Source organism: Falco punctatus, assembly GCF_963210335.1.
Source record: "Falco punctatus genome assembly, chromosome: 1".
Classification (NCBI taxonomy): domain Eukaryota; kingdom Metazoa; phylum Chordata; class Aves; order Falconiformes; family Falconidae; genus Falco; species Falco punctatus.
This window is the reverse complement of record NC_137580.1, coordinates 11048327-11060850: the sequence shown is the minus strand read 5'-3', so window position 1 is coordinate 11060850 and position 12524 is coordinate 11048327. Positions and strand designations below refer to the sequence as shown.

At 39.0% G+C, this 12524-nt stretch overlaps 1 protein-coding gene across 3 annotated transcripts in view; it reads left to right on the top strand.

Annotated features, from left to right (window-relative positions):
• Positions 1-7375: 7375 nt before the first annotated feature.
• PCDH18 (protocadherin 18) overlaps positions 7376-12524 on the top strand; it is a 49177-nt gene continuing 44028 nt past the window's right edge. For all 3 annotated transcript variants that reach the window (XM_080402661.1, XM_080402658.1, XM_080402660.1), the window contains exons 1-2: positions 7376-7504; positions 9061-9111. The gene's annotated coding sequence lies outside the window, so the exon portion shown is untranslated. The remainder of the gene's footprint in view (positions 7505-9060; positions 9112-12524) is intronic.

Below are 12524 nucleotides of genomic sequence, written 5' to 3'. Positions count from 1 at the left end.
ACTTGAACAGAGGGAAGGTTGCCTTCAGGGATATCATTGTGGTAAGGCTGTGATGCTCCTAGGGAACTCCTGTATTCAGATTAGATTCATCTTGCCTGTGATTTCACTCTATGTTTTGTCTGACTTAGTACATGCTGTTATTCTCCTGAATGATGTGTCTCAAATAACAGTACTTATTCACCAGCTGTGCTGTGAGGTTTTGGGTACAACGGTAGATGTGAAGGACAAAATCTGAGATGTATATCCATATTGACTGTATAAGCTCACAAACTAATATGGTTCAGTTTACGGCTTGGTGCTGTTCATTGCCCTCCTTCCTTACTTCCAATGATGTAGGCAGTGTGGTTGCAGATTACAGAGCAGACAAATGTTAGTTTGAAATGGGTGCAGACTGGCAAATCTCTACAGCCCTCGGGCCCATTGACAGTCCCTCCTTACTTAAACACTGCATGCATTCCCTAGAGTCAAGGGGCTTCTCTTTTCTTGTACTGTATAGGAACATGAAGAACAAGAAAGGGGATTTCTCTGTCCTTTGCCCGTTTATATTTAGGCCACCCCATTTATATTTCTGTTAAAAACAGAAGAGAATGTTCAGCTTTAACAACACTCCCTGGTTCTGTCAGGACCTTCCATTAAATTATTGCTTTGTGCATAAAGAAATCATTAGATTAAATACCTTCATGGAAGAGAAGTTCAAAGCAATATGACAGCCATCACTGACCGAGTTCAATACTCAACAGGCAAATTTTTGCTTAGATCTTCTTGCTTAAAGGGTCTTACCGTAATCATGATAACTAATGAACCTAGAATAATAAAATCAGGAAAATAAATAATGTAGCATAAACTAATCTTGAATACAGTTTGGCACCTGGAAACAGGGAGGTACAGACTGAACTGCATGTTCAACAAGATCTGCACAGCAAATCACCGAGCACTATACAAGTTCACGGTAATTCACCTGAGTGGGCCAGAGTTCATATCTCAGTAATCTTCTCTTGAGTGTCTTTTTTCAGATTTTTCACATTCTGTCTCTAGCTAATTTTCTGTCATTTAATACCTTGTAAGTAGCAGACTATCTTGTTTTTTCTTTAACAACTTCGCTTTGTAGTCTCCTTTGGAACTTGCAGGATTTTTTCCGTGTTATATGTGCAATGTATTGTGATAACATCATGTCACCTACAGCATGAATTTCAGCACACTTGCAGACTTAGCAGTTTTACGGTACAATTACTGTGATGGCTTTGGCAGACATGTGAGCCTGCATTTCTTATTCAGGCAAAACTTCTATAAGTTCATTGAATGCAGTTAATCAATGGAGACAAATCACGCTGACATTGAATTCACAAAGTTTGCTTCGTGTTTATATATTGCTACGTGAGACTGGATCACACACTGGTACGCTGAGAGCTGTCAGCCATAGGCCTGGGGGGCTTTCAGCATCTTCTGCTTTCCCTGGTTATCAGGGGCTTCCTCTAACTCTCTGAAGGACATGCACAATTTTACTATCAGAGGAAGTTTCGATTCAAATAAAAATGTGGGGTTGGTCTGTTAGTCTCCAGCCATTTTTAAAATTCCTTAAATATGTTGGTTGCTATGAAGTATCTGCTGTGCAAAGTCTGAAACTTGCAGAGCTGGTATCTAAACAGATAGAAATTTATTGTAGTCACAATATTTCCACATGAATATTTATTGAAGTTCAGAATGTGAAACTATGGACGCTAAACATGGTTGTATATAAGGAAAAAGTGCTTTTTGGTAAAATGTACTTTCTGGTGCTTCCCTGAGTGCTGCAAAGTTGTTTCAAAAATATTTGAGCCATAAAATTATTTTACAGGAAAAACTCCTTAAAAACATATGTAAATGAAAGACTAAATGCAAAATCCAGCCCTACGAGTTCAGTGTCAGTATCCTATGTGCTAGACTTATTTTGAGACCGGGTAGTGTGGGATGATTTTACAGTTGTTCTCAGGTTACAGTAAATTCCAAACCAGACTATAGAAACATGCAAACGTTATTGTTAGCCTGTCTTTTAGCTCCGGTCTCATCAAGTAAATTTGAAACTGCAGATTTCCAGCAGAAAAGCCTTTCAGACCGCTCGCCATTCAGGACCATGTGAGATAAAATGGAGGTGGGAGGACCACCCTTTTCAGAGGTGGGCGCAGGCCATGTAAACAGATGTGGCTGGGCTGAATGGGGCAGTCTGAATGGCGGCATTGTTCCTTGCCTTCCCGGCCTCCCTCCCTCCCTCCCAGCAGGGACCCGCCACAAGTCGCACTCGCAGAGGAGAGCTTAAACTCTGCCTGTTACAATTTAAGAAACCCCAACTGCACTGAGGCTTTATTGAGTCTATCAAATATCATGAACGCCAGGTTACCTGCCCAGAGACATTTCAGAGGCATTCCTGAGGAGCGTTTACAACGGGGTTTTTTCCCAGTGTATGACAGGATTCATTTTAAAAAGATGCCATCGAACTGATTTCCAGTGAAACTTTTACATTTCTCAATTAATTGCAGTTTGTTTTTGAAACTAAGTCACTTTCAGCTGTTTGCGACTCATGATGAACCTATAAGTACTATCTTTAATATATACAGAGATATGTAACACTGTTCAATAGCTTTACATTAAGCACATTCCAAGAAGGGAGACTTGGGAGATACTATAAACATGTTATAAACAATTATATAAGCCATGCATTCAGTAAAATCTTCTAAACTAATTGTAGGGACATGATCCAACAGCATTGATAGAAGTTCATCTTGAAACTTCTATGCCACTGCCGAGTTACTATACACATGTCCATGGATTTATTTCATAGGGGACTGTTATTGTTGAATACTTTCAAAGGTCGCCTATACCAGCGTTTGGAAGGTTGCCCAGCTTCCTTTAAATAACCCCAGGGACACAGAGTTTTGTGATTTCTGAGGCCTTTCTGGGGAAGAAACAGCAATAGTAATGTGTTTCTAGTTTAACGGTTTAACTAGCGCTTCATTTTATGGAAATAAAGCAGCACCGTGTTCCCTATTTAAGTGCAGTAACAAAGTTATTCATAACATACGCGTGGTTACATTCTGCTGCACAACAGCGGTGGTTTTCTCTCTCTTATTAATGATAAAACTTTGCTATAAATGTAGTTCAGATGTGTATATCCTATCATTTTGTTAACTTTGTGTGTAAAGGTTGTGAATGTATTTTGTAGACGTTTCTGTGGACTGAAGCATGGCAAACATTGCCAAGACAAAAAAAGAGGAAGCGAAACAGAAGGGAGAGGAGGACGAAGGAATGCATGCTTTGTAAGTGCCAGTCTGCATTTCTCTCATATTCAAAAATGAAGCGTAATTCTTCTGTAACAGCTCAATGCGGACACATGGTAATGTGTCTAGTGAATTTTCCAACCTCAGAGTCCTTTGTATCAACAGCAGCTTGAGAAACTTGAGAAAGCAAAATAAACCCAACAGTGCACTTTAAACAGTTTTTCAGGGTTGCCCTGTAAGTGTTCAGTTTGCACTTCTGCTGCAAATCTGCCACCACAGGCAATGTAAGGGGTGTGCACCAACCCCTTCTGTGGGGGATAGGACCTGCTTTTTTATTCTTAGGCACACTATTCAAGCCTGTTGTTTGGCTGTGGGTTGTTTTTTCTTTTTCTTTTAGTAGTATGATTCTATCTCAAAAGCAGTGATAGGGAGTAAATAAGGTGGCCTGATTTAATTTCTTGTTCTGCCACACACTCTGACTTTGTGTCTCATGACATTAATAGATCTAATAGGATTTTGGCGTGAAACCAAAGAGGGGGAGGGAGGAGGGGATGAGCTGCAGAGAGAGCTGCTGGTTTTCTCAACTCGAAAGTGATGTCAGGCCTATCAGCCTTCTCTTTAGTCCTCCCTGTCAGAGCTGGAGGCATTTCTCTATACATGAATGTGTCTCATACATTCATGAGGCTTTTTGACACCACAGCCCCTTTTGTTACAAGCTAGATCATGGCTCTGCCCTTCTCTCAGCTGCCATATGGTGCAGTGGAAAGAGGCTTTCATCAAAGAGAGAGCGGGAGTGAGGAACTGAGGCAGAGAGAAGAAAGAAATCGAACTGCGGCAGATGAAATTGATTTATTTTCAGAGCAAAAGGGGCAAGTGACTACAACTGGTGGAGAGAGGGAGGATGCCTTGGAATATAAAACCGTCTCCAGAGCAGGCGAGCAGGCTGTTCAGATGACAGCCGTGCTGTGCTCGTTCTCCAGGCACAGCGCTTGAAAATAAGCATACGCATTTTTGTTATCTTAGTAATGCTATCTGAGAAAGACTTATAGCCCCAAAGCCTCAGCACCGGTCTGCAGCAGCTTCATTTCGGCTTGTGATTTTTTTTTTTTTTTTTTTTGAGAACAACATCTCTCTGCCCTACCATGTGTGCATAACTGTCAAGTGTTAGTCTGACAATGTTAGAAGTGTCCAAAAAATATCTGTCTCCACCATAACATTTGGAGAAGGACTGTTTAAAGGAAAACATCAGATGATAAATTCTCTCTGTTCGAGTGCAAATCCACTAAAATCAATTGAGTTTAAACTTACAGGTCATTACTTTGTTTTACCAAGGTGACCTACTCTATTAAAAACATAATATTAAAACCAAGTTAAATTTACTACTTGTTATTTTTGCTGCCTTATACTTCATGCAGCTTCAAAAGGAAGCCTGTGTGACATCTGCCTGCAGTCACTTTGACTCCCATATTTGGCGGCAAAATATTTCAACTTGGAGAAAAGAAAAGGAAAATTTGATGTGTGAGTCTTAATTAACAGAGTTTCTTCTGGAGATTTTTTTAAAATTTTGTGGCAAATTGGATTTTACTGTTGATGTCAACATGGATCAGAGAAATATGTATGAGGACAAACTTCTCAAAATTTAGGAAAAATTCTGATAAAACTGACTGAAATCACAATTCTTATTCCCAGCAAAATTATTAAATCTCTGTAACTATTTTCATACCTCCGTGGGACTGAAGTAAAGCATGCAGAATGCACAAGAAGGTCATCAACAATACTACTTAGAAATTTTGAAATGTTTTGGCTTAAATTCATGTGGAGTGATTTTGCATCCCCTGAACTGCTTTGTGAGACTTACGGGAATTTTAGTTGAAGGGACAAGTGAGAGGGCTGTGGAGAGGAGAGAAACTTACCATTTCCACAGGAAGAGAGGGTGCACGGACAGAAGAGGTGATGAGAGGGATATGGCACAAGTTTGAAAAATTGGGATTGGCGCGGTAGCTAGGGAATCATTATTCACTGCTGCTCAATTAAAGCACTGGAAGACACCCAATACCAATTTTAAAATAAAAGTTTTGAAATGAGTCAAGGAAGCCCTTTCTTCACACTATGCATAATTAAACTGAAGTTGTCACTGCTGCAGAAAGTTCTGAAGGCCAAAAGCATAAATGGATTTAAACAGATTGAAATATTAATTTGAAGATGCATAAAGTTGATATTACGGTGCTTTGGGTGCAATCTGTAGCTCAGGATGTCCTAGAAATGGCACACTTTTGGGAGCTGACACAATACATCAGAAACAGCAATTAATTTCTAATTTTCTTGTATCTTCTAACCTCTTCTGCTGACCACTGTAAAAACACAAATGTGTACTAAATGAATGTTTTCTCTGCCCCATTATAATTATTCTTTTATTCTTATAAAATATTTATTACTTACAGTATGCTGGGCTCTGTCCTTACTCCGTTTATCCTGTCAGATACCGTTCATGTATTTACCTTTTTAGTTCATTTTTGAGCTTTACCTGGAGAGAAGACAGTGAGGATACATCAGACAAGGAAAGCTGGCTCCAAGGGGAATACTCCAGTCCACTTCCCATGGGACAGCACGCGATGCTCAAGTGGCTACTGAAAGAAGTTGAACTGACTGAAACCAAAATACTACTTCTGAAAAATCAACTGCTTGGCTTGGATTTGACCCGAGATGATTTTTTTATAACAGACAAATTAGTTTTGAATCAAAAAATGACAAACTTTGTTACCAATAAAACTCATATATAGAGGTTGGATTTGCCATTTCCCAAAATTGACTAGTTAGGTTATTTACTGGTCATTGCAAGTGGCTTTCTCTAGCAGCACAAAACAGTAGCCAGGGTTACTGATCATCTAAAGATGATTCTCACCCTCACTTCTGAAAGAGCATTCCATATGTTTGGCTTGTTTCAACCTGGAGGTGGATCTTCCCTGTCAAGTTTTAGGACCATATGGTAGGATTGACAAAGGAGGAAAGCAGTCGAAGGAAGAATAGGAGGCAGAGCCCTTGGAAAACCCAGAAGCAGCAGAGAGGGCACTAGAGCAAAGCCGGATGACTGTGAGGGACAAGGGCTTCTGCTGTCAGTCCTCACTTGATTAAAGAGCTGCTCTCCCCCCAGATACATTTCTGTGCCCTTAGCTAATGCTGTCACTCAGGAGCTGATGTGACCGCTCTGTGTTTTCCATTTCTCCCAGAAGAGAATCAAGTCCCTTTCACATATACACAGCATGTGTGTTATATGGTCTAATCATAATGTTGTTCCCTGTTTGAGGGATGAACACGAGTCAGGGGACTTGCTGAAGTGTCCGTGGTTGGTGTTGGTAGGATCTCGCCATTGCTAGCAGTGCCTAGTGAGGCATGGTCCTAGCTGTCTGCTTTCTCAGCCATCCCCCCCTCTTTCTCAGCTATCCCTCCCTCTGTCTTTGAGCATCCCCAGCTTCAGCAGCACAAGAGAAGTATCCCACTTGTAAAATGTCCCACACTGCGCAGCAGAGCTGTTGGAGCAGATCATATAGGTTCACCAAAACCCTGTAATATGTGCTGTAGTGAAACAGGATTGTCCTTTCACCCTGTTCCCTCATTAGAGGAGATGGAGAAATGCCAGTCTGAATTCCTTTGGCTTGGATTCAGCAATGCCTTTGAGTAAGAGTCAGCAAAGCTTGTTTTAAGTTAATGATTGTGCTACACACAGTCCTCATGGAGAACATGTGCAAGGGATCATGTTCCCCTTTTATGCGTATGTCAGCCCTTGAGAAAAGTAGAATGAGATGAATAAAACCACTTCATCAAGATTATTTCTGAGAACTTTCCACTGAGTCATCCAAGTTTCATATCTTTCAGAATTTAAATTATCTATATAGTTGTGTTTTGCCTTCTGCAAATAAATACATATGCAGATGAAGGAAGGAAAGGAAAATAATATTTTTGTGGGTTGGTGGTGGTCACAAAAGAACTATTGTGTTAGTTGTTTGTTGTTGCATTTTTTCTCTTTATTTGTCCATGCTAGGAATAATTCATATTATGAAATGAAAAGACACTGCAACTGCTAATCGCCTTAAAAAATGCTGCTGCTTTTTGAAGAGAAAAGCAGCATTTGAGCTAAATTCTGACCCTGCATTATAAATCACTGTTAGTCACAAGCACATTTGTTCAGTATTCTCCTTCTCCAGCTGTTTTTACAGTAGGAAGAGAAGGACAAATTTACACAAAAGAACAGAGAGGTAAGCAATATTTTTATTTCTTTCTTTCTTTTTTTTTTTTTTTTTTTTGTTTTGTTTGGTTTTGCTTATCTTTTATTACTAAGAAAGGAAGAAATGTTCTGATGGGCCAGACCAGTGGCCCATCTATCACAGAACTCTCTTAGAAGTGCTATGGGGAAGGACATGTGAGCCTATGCTCTTCCAGTAGTCCAGTCCCCTCGGCTCCTTGACATGCAGAATTGGTTTACTAGCTGTTTTAGAACTAGGCAGGAATGTACCCCCTTTTAGTCCATTTGATGAGCTGTTGACCATGAGTTTGTCTAATCCTTAACCTGCTGATACCTCTAGAGAGGAAGCTGGAAATATAAATAACAACTAATGTGAAAGAGTACCTTCTTATCATGTTTGAATCAGTGCTTTATAATGTAAAGGAAATCATTGAGTAAAACATACCATTTCAACAATTTTAAAATGTTTTATAGAATCACAGAATTTGACCAAACAGCTCTTGATTTACACATAAGATTTAAATGGACTGTAGCATAATTTGTGATATTGAGTTAGAAAAATTTAATTTTTAAAATACCACATTATAGCTATGAGTTTAATACCCTCAAGAATGCCAGGTATGATGAAACAATCTTAAAATGTAGTGTTCATAAGCTTAATTGAATAGAATTGAAGCATGTAGCACCTCACTGTATTTGCAGTAAACTGTTTACACAGTATTGTATGGTCAAGAACTTGACCCAAAGTGAAATGGAACATTTTTAACAAGGTCAAGCAAATTCTTTAACAATTTGATTTTCCTAAGTACTCAGTCTCAGTATAGATCAGAAGCATAAAAGCAAATTACAGTTCATTTTGTCAGATGTCTTTTTTTCCTGATAATTACTTTCCCAATATTCTGTTTGGGCTACCTAGTAAAACTTCCTTATGTTTAAAGGCAGAGAAGGAGCTAGCGCTTCAAATGTAGGTAAAACATGTTAATGCAAAAAAAAACCCCGTTTCAGCAGCTCCCACAAGATTTTCAGTATGGCTTGCTTGTGAATCCCTATTAGAAACCTGTGGTAATTGTATTGCATGTGGGTAGTTTTGCCTAGTTTTTCAAAAAGGAAGCTAAAGCATCAAAGATAGCTTGCTTCAGGTACCGCTGCTACAGAGCATCTCTGAGGCCAGGGGATCTGAACCAGTGTTTATTACTGCATAAGGATATGACATCTATCTTGATTCTCACTGAATACAGAGTTTTGGAAAATCATTTGACAGGATGTTAGACAAAACCTGCTTTACTCAGACATCTCGGTTCATGATTCTGGGTAGCACAGAAATGCCGAAAAGCATTGGTTTCCACTTGCTGTTATTCATGGTTTTGACAATGAAGACATTGTTATATCCCATTTATTGAAGTATCATAATTGGGTGCCTCATCATTTACAAAAATTACGTCCTATCAATAACTGTAATGACAGTAAGATTTCATATGGGATATCTGTAGAAAGATAAGCGTATTTTATGTGTATACATAATCTATTTACAGCCTGTGGTAATTATTTTTATGCTTTTTTTTTTTTCAGGGGAAGTAGCTGACAGTGTTCATTGTACCTTGACTGTCCTGCAGCCTCCAGGTAGGTCCTTCCTATGGTTTGACAGTTGGAACTGTTCTTGACTCTTCCCTAGCATAAGTGGATTTTGGGAAGAAGGTTTCTCATTGATGATACTCATGGGAAAACCACTACTCAGAAGGGACTAGGCAATTACTGGTTTATCAGAGAAACCTTTGAAAGCTATGACTAATGGTACCAAAAGCTTACATTTTGAAACACATGTGTGAGAAAGCTGCAAGTTGGTTTTGTATACAAGATTTTATGGAGCACTTAATATAGCATCTATTAGTACATGTTCCTCTCTTCATTTTTAGCAGCATTAAATCAACAAGACTGCAGCAAATAGCTCAGACAGTGTCTAACTAAACTAGTACAGTAAATTCCTGGGAGAGCAATATGCCAGAACTTGACACTAACTAATGATATGGTTTTCAGTGAAATGTCCTTTTCCTTTTGTACCCAAAATTTTCAAAAGCAAGATGTAGCCACCTTACAGGTATAGCAAAAAATGCTTGAACTAGCACTTTTAAGAAACGATTGCTTGTATATGCTGAGTAGAACTCTGCTTTCCAATTGTTTTAATTTAAAATATAGTTAATCTGTGTTAGTAAGGAAAACAGATCAATACAATTCAAGCTGAGTGCTTAAAAGGTTCTTAGGGATTCTTTCAACCCATGTGGGAAATAAAACATTCTTATGTAACAGTTGTTATTCCTCAGTTAGAGCATTACCAGAACTGAGTAATATAGGCTATACATGGTATTAAAGCAGAAGAAATCAGTAGAAATCATGGTGCTCAAAAAGGGCTTAACATTCAGGGGGGAATAAGTCACTCTTAAAAAATTATTAATTTTTTGTAAGACACTGTGAAGAACTGACACTAAGATGGAACAGTTCTAGACAATCACTTTAAATCAAACATATTTCATACCATATGAAGAAAGTGGAACAACGTAGGCCCTGCATCTCCTCTGCACCCAAATCCCTGTGAGTCAAAGCCTTGACTGATGCTCTTTGTGAAGATTAGCCTTCAACAATCCAAGTTCAAAAGCTTGACACCTCATTTGATATTCTTATTCATTTTGTTCTTGTGTTTATATGTTATCTCACATCTAAAACTGATATTGCAAAGGCTTTCTTTTTCTATTGCTATGTTCTTTACATCTTATATATTCTTTAGTGGTTTATGTTCTAGGAGATGGAAATGTGAACATAAAAGACGAATGTGGATGCTAAGAATTTCTGTTTTCACTTGTAGCATCAAAATCTTTTCAAGCAATTCAATAGTGGTGGACCCACAAACACATGGATGATGAATTACATATATACATGAGTGTACATATACTATTTCTACAGTGGACAACTTCAGAAGGTGTATTCGCTATCGATGTCTTAGAAGTTGTATCTGCTGTAAAATGTCAACCAGGTCACAATGGTCAAGATTTTCCAATGTTATTAGGTTAACCAATTGTTGTCAGGTTAACAAATCCTCATTAGAAATGGATATGCAGAAAGTTAGTTAATTTTTAAAGCTCTGAAGACTTACTGATTTCAATATGATAAAAGCATTCATAAATATTTACATTTCCAGAGATAACAGTACTCTAGGAAGAGCCATGTACTTTTTACCCTGTGAAGTAAAGAAAGTGGGAGCTGTGCTTTCCAGGCAATTTCTTTCACTGGAAATTCTGGTTTCTCAGCACCTTTTGCTGAAAAGCAGCATTTTACTTAACTTTACTTAAGTTAAAAAACATTACTATGTACAAAATCCCATGACCATTGCAGTGCTGCAGTTAATTAAAAAAGAAAAAAAGATCAGATATGTGTTCCTTAGGTCTGGAAGTGTCCAGTGCTTTTACCCACAGAATTCTTCAAGGGAACTGGTACTGGTTTTGTCCATGGCATTGCGTATGCTGGGATATATGGTATCCCAAACTGTGTGGGCTGGGAAGGAAAAAAGTTGCCTGGGCTACTTTTCATGCTTAATGTCCAGTAAATGTTAACGTATTATATAACTATTTTGTGTCCAGTTTCATTAGTCATTCTGTTTTCTGCATCATATATCATTGATTTCTCATAAGCTAGAATTGTACTTTGCTCGGCAGCTAAAGGCTTGCTACTAGGGTTTTTTAACTTTCTGCCAGATGGTTTCTGCTGAATTCTAAAAAAAACCTCCCAACCCTGCATACAGGTTTAACCTTAAACACAAGTCTTCTCATTTTATAGCCAAGTTAAGCGCAGGTCAGTGGCATACATTTCTGCAGTCCTGACAGATGCAGTAGGTGATTCCTTAAACAAACACAAACCTAAGTTGAAGCAATATTTGCACAGATAGCTATCGAGTCAAACAAAATAAGCCCCCATTTCATTACTGAACACAGCGCAATAAGCACATCCAGCCTCTGAACAGAAACACATTTCTTCTGGTATTTCATCCCTAGAACATATTGAAGGATCCCCGTGGCCAAATAAAGTAAGTCGAAAAACCATGTGTAATGAGAAGCAGGATATTATCCTGTTCGTCACTTTTATGGGGTCACATGCCTTCTAATGTTAAAGCTGGATCATATAGCAGTTCAGTCACACAATAAGTAAGTAAACACTGAATGGCCCCTCTTCCTGTCCCTGCTCCTTCCTCCCTGACCCTCAGCGGAACAGTGGAAAGAGCAAAAGAAAGGGAAAAAAGACAACTTAACATTTGCTAGGATTTAGCTTCTGGCAAGAGACATTATAAGGAATTCATTTCCTGGCACATAATTTACATGTCCAGTCCTGCCTCCCACTCCTTTTTTTTTCTCCCACCCTTCCCCCGTTCCCTCTCCAAGCTGTCTTCTCGCTCCGCAGCGTTTGCCGCAGCTTCCTGCCGTATGTTTGCTTTCTATTTTCATATCCATGGGAAAGGAATCTGCTCTAGCACGAGGCTGCTATCCTGCCTGTGCCTGTGCCGGCTGCTGCTGCCACCTTTAGCTTAGGCCACAGGTATTTGGACTTCATTAAGTGGTGGTGAAGCATCGAGCAAATGCCAGTCATTAACTTTTAGCAGAGTCAGCTGGAGAAGTCTCCTCTTCTCTTTGAGGTTTTTGCTTTCTGCTAGCAAGCTCCAGACAAAATAAAATAATTTTCAATTTTAAATATTTAATCTAAATCCTGTTTTAGGGGTTTATTTTGGGGAAAAGACAGTCATGTCCCTCTTGCTCATTAAAGGGCTCTCTGTTGTGTATCTTTGATGCTGCTTTGGGCAGCTCTGCTACTTTGATCCTCTTAGAAACAGGCTCATTACAACATCCACCTCGCAGAGTAACACTTCAAAGAGCTTTGAGAAGGACAAAGGGAGGAATTTAGAAACAGAGCCAAGTGGCTCCCAAGTATCTTGACTAAATTAACTTTGTATTAAGAGTTACTGGCCCAGTTGCAATTTTGAGGGGAGGAAACAA